Source organism: Zootoca vivipara, chromosome 1 (genome assembly GCF_963506605.1).
Source record: "Zootoca vivipara chromosome 1, rZooViv1.1, whole genome shotgun sequence".
Classification (NCBI taxonomy): domain Eukaryota; kingdom Metazoa; phylum Chordata; class Lepidosauria; order Squamata; family Lacertidae; genus Zootoca; species Zootoca vivipara.
Window position 1 is genome coordinate 19,261,891 of NC_083276.1, and position 12,584 is coordinate 19,274,474.

Here is a 12,584-nt window from a genome sequence, read left to right on the forward strand (position 1 = left end):
CTCTCATATGGTAGTGGCCAACCAGATGCCCGTGAGAAGCCCCAAAGCAGAATCTGAGCGAAACAGTGCCTTTCCCAGCTGTGATTCCCAGGAACTGGTATTCTGAGGCACTGTGGAAGGAAAAAGGAGACCACCATTTTAAAATGTGGAGAATAATAGGAGAAAATGCTGCCAAGTGCCGCCCCCCCCCCCTGGATTGAGAAGAAGGAGCTTGCTGGGCTGGGGAGATGCGGACTCCGTATGGCATGCTGTGCGGAGTGCACACGTGTGGGATGCCGCGCATGTGCAGTCCACATGGGGCGCTACGCAGGCACCACCCTCGGTACCAGCTGGAGTAGGAAAGCCACTGTTTCATCTGTCCAAGGCTTGGCTCCAAAATCTCAAAAGGCAAAATGGGAACAAATATAAGAAATTACCTTTTGATCCATGTTCAGATAACATCTCTCATCAAATGGCTGCTGTTGATTAAAACTGCTATTTTCCACTCAGTGTCTTTCCACTTTTGCTTTGCTCGAACTTCTGCCATTCTTTCCCCCTTTCAGAATCTTTTCCTTCTCGCTGTATTCAAATGTCTCCCTCTTCCGTTCCTCAGCTGCCTCCTGTGAGAGAGATAAAGAATGCAGTGCCCTCAGATATTCCACAATACCTTCACAGATTGTATTTCACTCGTAGTGCCGTGTGTTGTCTTCAACATGGAGTTTCAAAATCCATCTAGTAATTTAGAAGCGGTATTTGTTATCAACTAGAATTCACCTTCTCTAGCCGAAGAAGGTAACTGACAACTTGCTCTTCAGGTTCTATTCATCTTGAAGATACAGTAACACATTATTATGGCATGTGAAGCAGGGCTGCAGAACAGGAAGAAGAATAAAGCATGGAAATGGGGGTGGCCTGTGAACAATAGCTGAAAAAAGGAGGGAGGCGGAAGGAAGGAAAATGGGGTGAAAGTGATAACAGGGTGTGTTTGCAAAGGGGGTTGCAGAATAGGGAAGAGAAGAGGGCATGGAAATGTTGAAATGGAGAAGTTCTAGGCATTAATGTAAGGGAAATGACAGGGGGTTGGTGAGCCGAGCAAGCAGGGATGAAGCCCCTTGTAGTTTAATATTTGTGTAATTGGCATTTATACTTGTAAACCACTTAGGCTATTCTGGAATTGAGTAATATATAAATTTATTATCACTGCTGTTACTATGGTTGTTATTTTTACCAAATAAAAGCCAGTTTCAAAAGCCAGTAAGAATAAGGAGGAAGCTAAAAGGAAGGAAGGAACTCATAGAATCATAGAGTTGGAAGAGACCACAAGGGCCATCCAGTCCAACCCCCTGCCAAGCAGGAAACACCATCAAAGCATTCCTGACAGATGGCTGTCAAGCCTCTGCTTAAAGACCTCCAAAGAAGGAGACTCCACCACACTCCTTGGCAGCAAATTCCACTGCCGAACAGCTCTTACTGTCAGGAAGTTCTTCCTAATGTTTAGGTGGAATTTTCTTTCTTGTAGTTTGAATCCGTTGCTCCGCGTCCGCTTCTCTGGAGCAGCAGAAAACAACCTTTCTCCCTCCTTTATATGACATCCTTTTATATATTTGAACATGGTTATCATATCACCCCTTAACCTTCTCTTCTCCAGGCTAAACATACCCAGCTCCCTAAGCCGTTCCTCATAAGGCATCGTTTCCAGGCCTTTGACCATTTTGGTTGCCCTCTTCTGGACACGTTCCAGCTTATCAGTATCCTTCTTGAACTGTGGTGCCCAGAACTGGACACAATACTCCAGGTGAGGTCTGACCAGAGCAGAATACAGTGGTACTATTACTTCCCTTGATCTAGATGCTATACTCCTATTGATGCAGCCCAGAATTGCATTGGCTTTTTTAGCTGCTGCATCACACTGCTGACTCATGTCAAGTTTGTGGTCAACCAAAACTCCTAGATCCTTTTCACATGTACTGCTCTCAAGCCAGGTGTCTCCCATCCTGTATTTGTGCCTTTCATTTTTTTTGCCCAAGTGTAGTACTTTACATTTCTCCTTGTTAAAATTCATCTTGTTTGCTTTGGCCCAGTTGTCTAATCTGTTAAGGTCATTCTGAAGTGTGATCCTGTCCTCTGGGGTGTTAACCACCCCTCCCAATTTGGTGTCATCTGCAAACTTGCTCAGGATGCCCTCAAGCCCATCATCCAAGTCATTGATAAAGATGTTGAACAAGACTGGGCCCAAGACAGAACCCTGTGGCACCCCACTAGTCACTACTCTAACTCTGATGAGATGAAAGCATAGGGCAGCTTCATTTGGTCACTACTAGTCACTACTCTAACTCTGATGAGATGAAAGCATAGGGCACTCTAACTCTGATGAGATGAAAGCATAGGGCAGCTTCATTTGGTGCCAGGGGTTGCATAAAATGAGCTTGGGGCTACATGTGGCCCCCTGGACCACTGGTTGTCCACTTGTGGCATAAACTGAGGCAGAATTTTGAGCCTGCTTCCCAGAAGCATTTCCCCATATTAGGCAAAGAGGAAGCTGCCTTTGTTTTGTTTTGTTTTGCTCTTAACAAATAGCACATGAGTTCATTTTCAAAGCCCTTTCAATCACCGGAGCAGTCCCCATAACAATATTTCTGCTTTATTGAACACCCTGTATGAGATGAAACCAAGATGCTTCCCCACCCCTCTCCTTTTTCCTGTAGCAATTTCCCAGTAACTTGTTTATTTCATTCCATCTGCTGATTATTTGGATAATGCTCTTGGCTTCCAAGATCCCGGGCAGGCCACAACATATCATTATAGTTCTCCATTATGAGCCTTGAAACCTAAAGCTCTTAGCTGTCAGTTGAAATATGTTTTAGAGTCGATTTAACTGGCAGCATTACATTTTTAACAGGTCACATCGTATTGATCAACATCTTAGTTAATGAGCTGTGACTTTGCTGGGTCCACATGAAGCGAGACTCTAAATTCAGAAAACGAAAAGCCGAGAGAGGAGAAGAGCTCAGAAGTCCATTAATGCCAACTGTTTCGCAATGTAATTAAATTTAACATATAAAATGGGAATAGGAAGCTAGTTGCATCATAACTGTTGACAAAGTTGACATGACCCCCCCCCCTTAAGTGCATAAACACTGCCATGAGACAGATGCTGGTTCCCTGTGGTATGTCCCCTCGTGGCTGCATTACGCATAAGACTGGGGATATTGGAACCACATTGGGAGAGGATTGTGAGAATCTCTCCCATCCAATTGCCCTTGTCAGTTAATAAACACAGGATGATAGGAAGCTGCCAAGCCTTTGGTCTACCTAGCTTAATATTGTCTCCAAGGTTTCCCAAAATTGGGTCCCCAGCCATTTTGGACTACAACTCCCATCATCTCTAGCTACCAGGACCAGTGGTCAGCGATGATGGGAGCTGTAGTCCAACAACAGCTGGAGACCCAAGTTTGGGAAAGCTGCACTGATTATCAAAGGCTCTCCAGGGTTTCAGGCAGGAGATGCTAGGGACTGAACCTGGAACTTTTTGTAAGCAATGCAGATGCCACTGAGCTATGGTCCTTCCCCCAAACCAGATAGTTCATTGGACAATACAGAAGCTGCATTATCTAGCTCAGTGTTTCCCAACCTTGTGCCTCCAGCTGTTTTCGGACTACAATTCCCATCATTCCTGACCACTGGTCTTGCTAGCTAGGGATGATGGGAGTTGTAGTCCCAAAACATCTGGAGACACAAGGTTGGGAAACACTGATCTAGCTGAAGGGAGCAGCTTGTTCAGTATTTTCTACACAGAGCATATCCAGAAGTTGTTGGACTCAACTGCCATCTTCCCCAGTCAGCATGGCCAATGATCAGGGATTATTATTTTATTATTTATTGTTGTTGTTGTTGTTGTTTAGTCGTTTAGTCGTGTCCGACTCTTCGTGACCCCATGGACCATAGCACGCCAGGCACTCCTGTCTTGCACTGCCTCCCGCAGTTTGGTCAAACTCATGTTCGTAGCTTCGAGAACACTGTCCAACCATCTTGTCCTCTGTCGTCCCCTTCTCCTAGTGCCCTCAATCTTTCCCAACATCAGGGTCTTTTCCAAGGATTCTTCTCTTCTCATGAGGTGGCCAAAGTATTGGAGCCTCAGCTTCACGATCTGTCCTTCCAGGGAGCACTCAGGGCTGATTTCCTTAAGAATGGATAGGTTTGATCTTCTAGCAGTCCATGGGACTCTCAAGAGTCTCCTCCAGCACCATAATTCAAAAGCATCAATTCTTCGACGATCAGCCTTCTTTATGGTCCAGCTCTCACTTCCATACATCACTACTGGGAAAACCATAGCTTTAACTATACGGACCTTTGTCGGCAAAGTGATGTCTCTGCTTTTTAAGATGCTGTCTAGGTTTGTCATTGCTTTTCTCCCAAGAAGCAGGCGTCTTTTAATTTCGTGACTGCTGTCACCATCTGCAGTGATCAAGGAGCCCAAGAAAGTAAAATCTCTCACTGCCTCCATTTCTTCCCCTTCTATTTGCCAGGAGGTGATGGGACCAGTGGCCATGATCTTGGTTTTTTTGATGTTGAGCTTCAGACCATATTTTGCGCTCTCCTCTTTCACCCTCATTAAAAGGTTCTTTAATTCCTCCTCGCTTTCTGCCATCAAGGTTGTGTCATCTGCATATCTGAGGTTGTTGATATTTCTTCCGGCAATCTTAATTCCGGCTTGGGATTCATCTAGTCCAGCCTTTCGCATGATGAATTCTGCATATAAGTTAAATAAGCAGGGAGACAATATACAACCTTGTCGTACTCCTTTCCCAATTTTGAACCAATCAGTTGTTCCATATCCAGTTCTAACTGTAGCTTCTTGTCCCACATAGAGATTTCTCAGGAGACAGATGAGGTGATCAGGCACTCCCATTTCTTTAAGAACTTGCCATAGTTTGCTGTGGTCGACACAGTCAAAGGCTTTGGCATAGTCAATGAAGCAGAAGTAGACGTTTTTCTGGAACTCTCTAGCTTTCTCCATAATCCAGCGCATGTTTGCTATCTGGTCTCTGGTTCCTCTGCCCTTTCGAAATCCAGCTTGCACTTCTGGGAGTTCTCGGTCCACATACTGCCTAAGCCTGCCTTGTAGAATTTTAAGCATAACCTTGCTAGCGTGTGAAATGAGCGCAATTGTGCGGTAGTTGGAGCATTCTTTGGCACCGCCCTTCTTTGGAATTGGGATGTAGACTGATCTTCTCCAATCCTCTGGCCATTGCTGAGTTTTCCAAACTTGCTGGCATATTGGGTGTAGCACCTTAACAGCATCATCTTTTAAAATTTTAAATAGTTCAGCTGGAATATCATCACTTCCACTGGCCTTGTTATTAGCAATGCTTTCTAAGGCCCATTTGACTTCACTCTCCAAGATGTCTGGCTCAAGGTCAGCAACCACACTACCTGGGGTGTATGAGACCTCCATATCTTTCTGGTATAATTCCTCTGTGTATTCTTGCCACCTCTTCTTGATGTCTTCTGCTTCTGTTAGGTCCTTACCACTTTTGTCCTTGATTATGGTAATCTTTGTACAAAATGTTCCTTTCATATCTCCAATTTTCTTGAACAGATCTCTGGTTTTCCCCATTCTATTGTTTTCCTCTATTTCTTTGCATTGCTCATTTAAGAAGACCCTCTTGTCTCTCCTTGCTGTTTTTTGGAAATCTGCATTCAGTTTCCTGTATCTTTCCCTATCTCCCTTGCATTTTGCTTGCCTCCTCTCCTCCGCTATTTGTAAGGCCTCGTTGGATAGCCATTTTGCTTTCTTGCATTTCCTTTTCCTTGGGATGGTTTTCGTTGCTGCCTCCTGTATAATGTTACGAGCCTCCATCCATAGTTCTTCAGGCACTCTGTCCACCAAATCTAAATCCTTAAACCTGTTCCTCACTTCCACTGTGTATTCATAAGGGATTTGATTCAGATTGTATCTTACTGGCCCAGTGGTTTTTCCTACTTTCTTCAGTTTAAGCTGGAATTTTGCTATAAGAAGCTGATGATCTGAGTTACAGTCAGCTCCAGGTCTTGTTTTTGCTGACTGTATAGAGCTTCTCCATCTTTGGCTGCAGAGAATATAATCAATCTGATTTCGATGCTGCCCATTTGGTGATATCCATGTGTAGATATTATTTATTAGGGCAACCCAAAACGACAAACAAACAAACAAACAATAAATGATGGGAGCTGTACTCCAACATCTGGAGGGCATCATGTTGCCTACCCCAGTCTACATTAACTGCAGTGGATCTCCAAGGTTCCAGACAGAGGACATTTCCAGCCCTACCTGGAGGTGCTGAAGATTGAACCTGGGATCTTATGCATGCAAAGCAGATGTTCTACCACAGAGCTATGACCCTTCACAGGTGAAAAGAACATAGTGGTCTTCCTATGCCCAGTATTGTCTATTATGGATGTCAGTGACTCTCGCACAAAGAGTGGCTGGGGAAACCCAGCCAGATGGGTGGGGCATACATAATATATTATTATTATTATTATTATTATTATTATTATTATTATTATTATTATTATTTCACATTAGGGATGGAGGGAATTTCCTTTGGTGCATACTTTTTAAGCAAGCTGACCCCATTCACACCTCCTGGACCAATGTGTGGCTTACAACATAATTTTCCTTTGGATTTTGCTCTTTGCAGAATACTTCGATATTACTCAGAGCCAAAAAGTTACCAGAACATGTACAAAAATGATATTTTAGATAAAATATATTTAGGGATGCATACACCAAGATAAAATGTTTTAATACAATTTTTCATAATTCACAGGTAAATGCAGAACAAGACGGAGCAGGCTTATGAATGGATTCACGTGAAATTTACATGAAGTGGAAATAGACGGATCCATCTGTTAAGCTCAAGAAATTTGATCAACAATTTCACATTTAAGCAAATTAGAGACGAACTGTAATGTCACTCTGTTGCAGGAAAAAACAAAAAGGGTTCTGTGGCACCTTAAAGACTAACATGTCTATTACAGCTTTTGTGGACTAAGGTTCACTTAGCCATGAACTAAGTTGGTGGTCTATAGTTGGTGGTCTATAGTTTTCTCTGACCTTGTTGATTACATTATCTATCTCAATTGTTGTAGATTTGTTAGTCTTTGTTTAATTTCACATTTAAGTTCTACGGTAGAGCAATCCAAAAGGGGCAGGAGGAACCATAGGCAACAGCTGCATATGCACAACATTTTATTCTAGAATCAATGGAGGCTGCGTGTTTTTTTCTATGTGGTCCACACACAATCTAGATCTATTGCATATTTTTTGCCCCTGAATAACACTTCTTGAGAAACTGCCTTCATTCCGAAAACAAAAGTTCATTGCAGATTGATTCTGCCTTACTGCGCAGTTTGCCCATTTAAAAACTGACGTAGGCAGTTTCAGCAGTGGGATGGGCTTGTGCATCCACTCTTGCCCAATGATGTCGTAGAGCAGTGTGTACAAGATCACAGTCACCACTTCCTTTTCATTCATGCTTTGAGAATCTGAATAGGAAAGCTACATCGATTGCACAGGGAATCTCCAGGTGAAGGAGGAGAAAGTGTGGGACAGCAATAGTTGGAGGAGAACACCACATGGAGGAGGGAGAATTAAAGGAGGCACAACAGCCTCGGCCCAGTATACCTGAAGGAGCGTCTCCACCCCCACCGTTCTCCGAGGGCCTTCTGGCGGTTCCCTCACTGTGAGAAGTGAAGTTACAGGGAAAGAGGCAGAGGGCCTTCTCGGTAGTGGCGCCTGCCCTGTGGAACACCCACCCATCAGATGTCAGGGAAATAAACAACTATCTGGCTTTTAGAAGGCATCTGAAGACAACCCTGTTTAGGGAAGTTTTTATGTTTGATGTTTTATTATGTTCATAATATCCTGCTGGAAGCTGCCCAGAGTGGCTCAGAGGCCTGGTCAGATAGACGGGGTATAAGTAATATATTATTATTATTATTATTATTATTATTATTATTATTATTATTATTCACAGTCCACATCGAGCTGAGCTATGAACAGGCCCCAACTTGTCAGTACATTGAATTACATTGGGGTCACATTTCAATTATACAAAAGCATCCATATGTCTTTCAAACAGCATTAAAAGTTGCTTATGCCCCATACTGTAGATGCAACAATGTCAATTTCCTTCCCCCTTTTTCAAAGCGCTTGCTTTAAAATCACAAACTTTGTGAAAATAGTAAGTCTTTAAATAACCTCACCAAGCCTACACCCACCCACCCCCATTAAATCAATCTGGTGCTTTTTCTTTTCTTTTTGCAGCACCCTGTCTGCAAAACATCCCATGGAGCTCATTCCATGGAGCTCATTTATATCGAAACACAGCCATGCTGCCGGCTGACCTGCCCTTGTGAATATTTATTAGCCGTCAGCTCCTTCACTTTCCCCTGTACACATCCCCAAATTGACACGGCCCCTATAAAACGATCTCCTAATTGGCATAGCTGCACATCACTCTCCCCACTTATTAGGCTCTTAGTTTTATCACCACATTCTGCTGTGGTGAGTGATATACAGCCTGTGGAGAATTAGTTTAGCAGCACAAGCAAGGAATGTTTACGCGTCTAAGTGGCTCATTTGGCAGGGCAAGCCAACTGGACCATAAATGGCCTTAAGTGTCATCACTTTATAAGTTGTTGTCATTCGGCTGGTGCTGAGAACACAAGCTGGGGGTGTGCTCACAGGAACAGCCGTCTACACTGCAGCTTCCGATATTCGCCTCAGTTTGGAGACCTCAGTTGGGTGAGGTCCCCCATAATCCCTTTTAGCCATGTTGGCTGTTGGGTGTGTAACAACTGGAGGGCCACATAGGCTGTCCATCCCATTGAATCAGTGAGTTCAGAGATTTATTTGTGCATGTGGAAGTTTCAATATATACAGTCGTGCCTTGGTTTTCGAACAGTTTAGTTCTCAAACATATTGGCTCCCAAACACCGCACACTGCAACTGTTTTTTGGAAGCCAAATGTCCAACACAGCTTCCACGGCTTCCAATTGAGTGCAGGAAGCTCCTGCAGCCAATCGGAAGCCGCGCCTTGGTTTTCGAATGTTTTCAGAAGTCGAACGGACTTCCAGAACGGATTCCGTTCGAGAATCAAGGCACGACTGTACAAGGAAATGTATCACCTGGAAAAGCTTTGCTATTCCTTTTGGTGAAGGGGGCACCTGTACACATCATCCAATGGATGTGTAGCACAGCCAAATCTGGCAAAGGACAACTTTGGGCCCTTGGCCTGAATTCAGAAGCCTTCCATAAGCAATCAGTTTGGAGCTCTAGCAAGAGCAATCTGTCCCTCATTCAGCCTGCTGGGTAGAGGAGAGAAGAGGGAGACAGAGAGAGGGGGTGGCAAAAGGAATGAGAAGAGAATGGGGTAGAAGAGAGAGAGGAGAGGAGACAGAAAATGGGGAGGAGAGAAGGGGTGGCAACGAGAGGGATGGAGCAAGGGGATGGCAGAAAGAAGGAGGGAAAAAAGGAGGAAACGTTGAATTTCCTAACCTCTATTTAATGAGGAGGGAGGCATCCCTTTCATCATCATCATGATAATATATTACTTTTGCTTTTCATAGCAAAAGGATTGCAAAAGCGAAGAGTGAAGACACCACCCACCCCAAAACCCCAGGCTTCCTCCTAGGCCAAATCAAGAGCAAGATATCTGATGGAGTTACCACAGGAATGGGGCACTTGTGGCCCTCCAGAGTTGTTGGACTCCAACTCCCATCAGCCCCAGCCAGCCTGGCCAATGGTGAAGGGTTATGGGAGTTGTAGTACAGTAGCAACTGGAAGGCCAGAGGCTCCCATCCCCTGGGATACCTGTGCACCATACATTTAAAGCACGTTCATTGCACATTTAAAACACATGGCTTCCCACAAATAAACCTGGAAACTGTAGTTTACCCCCTTACAATGCTATAGTTTACAGCACCGTTGACAAACAACAGTTCCCAGGATTCTTTGCAGGGAGCCAGGTGCCAATCCGCTGAACACTTACCACTTTTGAGTTGGGTGGGGTTTACTCCCAAGTAAGCATGCATAGGATTTCAGCCTTTGTTTATCCCCCCCCCCTTCCTCCGAAATAATACATTGAGCCTCTGAGTCTTCAGCACTTAACTCTGTTTCATTTTGTTCTAGTTAATAAAATGTTACTGGCTTTTGTCTGCAATTATTGACTAGCAAATTAGGAGGATGCCTGTTAGCTCTATCTTAATTAGTAGCTTATTAGAATCTAAATCACACGCAGAGTCTTTGTCAGGTTTAATATATTTGTGCATCTCTATCCAAGTGGCAATCAGTTAAATGCCACCCTATAGACCCAATTTGTTGCTCAAAATAAGGCTTTGTTCTGCGGCCAGGTAGCTGTCTGTGATCAAGGAATGATCACCTGGCTGGAAAAGCTGCTTTCCGCAGCAGGTTTGCTGGATCGTATCTGTGGCCATTAAAAATAAAAAGAGCTCCTTCTAGGACTATTCTGTCCCACCTTCCCATCCCCCTGGCTGGGTGTGTTTGTATGCTAATAGCATTGAGTAGCAGTGATCTAGAATTCAAAGCAGCGTAGGGGGGGGGCTCAAATGGCCCTTCTCCACTGCTGGTGCTTCAAATAAAGTTCAAGCCCCCTCCCCAGAGAGGCTTTCAAATAAATAAATAAATAAATAAATAAAAGTTGGGCAATCCATGGTGTACGCCCTGCATTTTGGCCTTCAGATTGGCTCCTATGCAATTAAGTGCTGGGCAAGGCAGGAAAGGGGGTGTCAAGGGTGCCCTACGGGCAGGTAGCAACATCAGAGCTTCTAGTTGCTTGTGGGATATCATCTGACTTCTTCTGACCAATTGACACACAGAGGCTCCCTTGGCTGGTGTCAGCAGCATAGCGTGGCTTGCTGGCACCCGGGGCGAGGCAAGTATTGCACCCGTCTGGTGGACTGGGCAACTGGGGTGGGGATGCATGCAGAGCCCACATGGAGAGTGAATGGAGCCCACCTCCAACAGGTTGCCTCCATCCACCTGCCCACTAGACCAACCCACCTGTCACCATGCTAACTTTCTCCAAACTTTCTAACTTTCTCCAAACTTGAGTTTATGAGTATATGGAATTATTGTTTGATTTTCAGGGTGTTCGCCCAGCTCCTAATCTTTTCCCCCACCCCCAACTCCTTCACATACAATTCTTCCCCCCCCCACCTCAGTTGGCTAGGGATTGTGTATTCATGCAGCCTCCTTGTCTTCATCTTGAGCTCCTTAGTATCTCAGTCAGCTTTTATCTCACCGCCTGATAAATGGTTGATAGATGGTTCTTTCTGCTCAAAACACACACACAAAAATCCTTTTATTCAAATGTTATGTACTCTCTCGGTGATAATGTATCTGAAGAATACAGCCATTATTTAATATTATCGTGTATATTCCCTTTCATTAGAGTGTAGTACCTCGCTGTGGTGCCGGAACTGATAAGCTCACTAACCTTCAGGCTGCGAACGCAACTGCGCCGTGCGAGATTTCATAAAAGCCCGCCTGAATTGGTAGGCTGAAAGCGCCTACCTCCTTCCACTGCAATCTCACGGGGATAGTGATAAATGCTTTGCCATAGCAAGCCGTATTTCATCCGGGCTGTCCCTCAGTTGGGAAATGTCTGACTTCTGTACATAGCACCAGGCAAGTTTGCAAGCCTTCGATCCACAGCCTAAGCTGTTTAAAGATCTTTAATCTCACTGTAATTAATGGTTGCTTTCAAACATCATGTTTACTTCATGACAAGGTAAGTGCTATAACTGTCCTGGGGTATTCCATTCGAGTAGCACCAGATATTGATTCCATTTGGGCTCTCTTGGAAGACATTTCTGCTCACTTTTCTGCTAAAGACTAATAATAATAATAATAATAATAATAATAATAATAATAATAATAATAATAATAATATACCACCCTGTACCCGCAGGTCTCAGGGCAGTTCAGAAGATAAAATCACAATATAAAAACATAAAATACAGAATAAAAATAAAAACAAGAACAGGCCAATAGACTCCCCCTTCCCAACACATTTTAAAAGGCCATTGAATGTCAATCAGCCAAAGACTTGGTTAGAATGGATTCCAAAGACAGAGGCCCTGAACGCTGTCATTTCTTAGCACAGAAAGTATTGATCCGATGTGTAGAGATCTTTCCCGTTCTGCTTGGTTCGGGAATGTTCTGAAAAGTTTCTTTCTGTGTGAAAGAAGCAGGCAGAAGTTTTCTGATGTTTGGGTTATTCCTTCTGGGAAGCTGAGTACAGCTGGTTTAAACTGGTTGTTATCCTTTCTGTCAAGGTCATGCTGACTATAGTAGTCAGGCCAGGAGGAGCCTGGCTCTCACTCACTTTCTCTTTCTATCCCTTTTTTCTGGTGTTCTGTTCTGTACAGTGCTAAGGTTTAGTCTTATTCAATGCTTTTCTTCATAATGTTTAGGGATACTCTTATTCCATCTGAGATTCATGAAACACCATGACAGGAAATTAAGCCATCATTTGGGGTAGCAACAGAACTGACAATTCACTGTGCTAGAGAAGAAACTAAACATTTTTTTAAAAAAA